We start from the raw sequence: 3,318 nt of genomic DNA on the forward strand, positions 1-3,318 counted from the left end.
GCGCATATTTTGCACCTGTAGTACAAATTGTATGTAATAGGTAAGACGCAATACGGTGTCCATATATTTACTTGAACGTTAGCGTAAATATATTGTCATTGTTTTTGTAATTCTGTATTTTTCAAATGAAATTTCACGATATTTTGAAAATGTCCTTTCATTTACATGGTGTAGTACGAAGAATAAAAATACTTGCATTTTCTGCCTCAGAGAATACGCACAAAGAAGTGTTAAAACTTCAAAATGAAAAATTGGAGCAGACAATGCCAGTATATGGCTTCAAAGATGTTTGTATGGCGAGAGATCCTTTTAAATCGAAGCTGAATATGAAAGACGCTCTTGATTCAGAGGCTTTGAAAAGTCGCTAACAAAGTGGAAAGGTTTTGACAGATGAAATGGTGAAAATTTTACATAAATACATTCACACAATAACGATTTGAAGTCTTTTGTAAATTGTAAACCCTGTTTTTCTTGTCCGGAAAATGTCGTTTAATTTTATTACTCAATCATTTCTCATTTCGTATCACCTTGTACGTTTTTTATCCTCTTGACACTGTCTGAGTCAGTAAATTTATAAAATATCGTGACTCTGTAGTAAAAAGACAATATGACATAATACCTATGAAGTATGACTTACAACGACATAATCTTTTTAATTTGCTGTGTCCGAAATATGTTGGCGTACACTACATTATTCGCGAATATTATAAAAAAGCCTAGTTAATGCATAGTATCTGTCGCTTAATTTTGAGTCAGTGCGCATGTACAAACCTTTTTACGTCTGTACTCTGATTTTCTTGTTCGCTCACTTGCTCGTTCAGGTAATTTTAGGTCAAGAATTTTAGAATCGATGGCTTATTTTCAAATACGCCAAAGTCTATAGCTTGCTGCTAAATTGTTATTTATATCTTAAGTAATTCACGATCTCGATATTCTTGTGCTGGCAAACGAATGGTCAGCAAGGAACAACAGCAAACCAATGGAACGTTTGTAAATACATGTATTGCAACAGTGAAAACACCATGGGTAATGTCAGCTTTGAACATCCCCTTCCTTTTAGAATTGTAGATATTTGAATTTCAGTATTTTACCTTTCACTGGCGTTGAATTCTATAGTTTGCGGTATGACGTGCATACTTCAGCCCAAGTGAAATTCTTTCGACTGCGCTATCATCTTTCAATGGTCTTATATTTCCTTCATGTCATCCAGGATCCTTCTTGTATGATCTCGTCACAACGTTACACGAAAGCGAAGAGTTATTAAGAAGAACTTTTCAGAGACTTTTACTGTATTTAGCGCTAGCTAGCAAAAGTTATTAATTTATTATTTTGTCGTCTTGTGGTTGCCTTGGACATTAAAATTCATGTGATCTGATCAACGAAGGCTGTCTCTTTTTGTAACTCCCTGCATTATCCTGTTCAACGAAGCCATATATCACGATATATGACTTAGTAATCCCACATGTGTATTACTAGACAAGCAGCTACGTTCGGGCAGAGCTAAATTATTGAAACGGTTTTATAAATTATTCTATAACTTATGACCTCACTGTGTATGTGTATACTTCCGTTTGCGCTGCCGGCTTTCTTTCTACCTTAATACTCAACTATTGAGATTTATTTTCCAGTCTACTATACGGAATACTTATATTGAAAAATCAGAAAAATTTTGCCTTAAGTTCGTTTACCTTTCGTAAAAGTACGATAAAGTTTAATGTCAAAGGTAGCGGTACGTCCTTATAAATGGCAAGTAAATGTAACTTTTCATGGTGTCATTCACAGTTTGTTTTTAATGTCAACTTCACGCAACTGAAGATTCTTCCAATTCTCCAAAAGCACGTTAAAATACACGGTATAAGCTTGCCAAGTAAGTCTGTGCATAATAGATTGCATTGTTTTGTTGCCAAGGTAACTGCGATCCGGACTAGAATTCAAAATGTAAACAATAACAATGCATTCTGCACCTGTAACGCTGTGTTAGCATGCCAAATAGTGAATGATTTAATATGTATTTGGGAGCAGAATAAGAACATTCTACCGGCATAAAAAAATAGTAGTGACTGAATCTTTAAAAGTTACAGCTACTGGTCCTCTCAATTTGAGAGTTACGAGGAAATCGAATGATGTATATATGATTGTTTGTAATTTAGATAAAGATTGTCCTGCTACCATAACACACAGGACAGTTGGCGCATAAATGGTGGCGCACGTCAATTTTGAACACAGGACGGGAGTTTTCAATACTGTTTTCATCTTGCTGTGACGCAAGAAGCTGCGAGTAACCGGATACCTCGCGTTCAAGAATAGTCCATACTCTCGAAAGATGCTTGTCCAGTTTGTGCCGTTTTGGCCTTCTACGCTTATCTGGTGGCGAAACTTCAGAGCGAATGGTCGGTATTTCGACACAGTGACAAATGATAAATCTGATAGTACATAATAAGTGACAACTTTCGCCTTCCTTGACTTCAATTTGAAATTGCAACTCTATAGTCACGTGATTTGAACTGCCGATTTGGACCTTATCATCTATGGCGTTGTTTTACAGCATGTAAAGTGTAAGGAACTGGTTTTACGAATTTGCCTGTAGAATAGCTATACAGTATTTCTAAAACAGTGAATTGGTTTCATGATGGAGGAAGAGTTATAGCAATCTCAAAAAAAAAAAAACATTCACACTACGTCGCAAAATTACTGTGTAACGATTTGATAAAAAATTATTATGATAAATCAATCTTCAACAGGCTTCAAACCGGACAGAGTTAAACTTTTGCTAAATTTTCCTCGAGTAAACTCGCAACAGACCTCTTGATAGTACAGGTCACCGTGCAAATTTGGTACTAGACAAACAAAATTAGCTAAAATTTACTGGCATTTGAAAATCAAAATGTCCGTCAACCCTGTGTTTACATCGGGTGGCTCAGCTTCCATGCAGTCAACTGTGACGTACTCAGCAAGCTTAGAGAGTCTCTCTTTAATCAGAACATACACATCAGTCGTTCAATCAACCGATGTCTGAGAATGCCGAGTCGTTTACGAAATCCAACGTATTTTTTTAAATATATGAACTATTTGTGCACATCATTCTTCAATGCACTCTCCGTGATGAAATTTATCCACCTCATGACTGTGGATGATGTATGTGTACTCTTCAAAATATGTTAAAATCACTCCATGAACTTGAGAAAAGGGACAAAACGACATTAAGTGTGGGTGTTACATGTTCAAAACATTTCCTGTCACCTTTCATATCATCGATGCCGTTTCTGCCTCGAATAATCGGTGCCGTTCGTCCAAAAGTATACTTTTGTTCAGTCGTTT

This window comes from Ptychodera flava, chromosome 10 (genome assembly GCF_041260155.1).
Source record: "Ptychodera flava strain L36383 chromosome 10, AS_Pfla_20210202, whole genome shotgun sequence".
NCBI classification, from domain to species: Eukaryota; Metazoa; Hemichordata; class Enteropneusta; family Ptychoderidae; genus Ptychodera; species Ptychodera flava.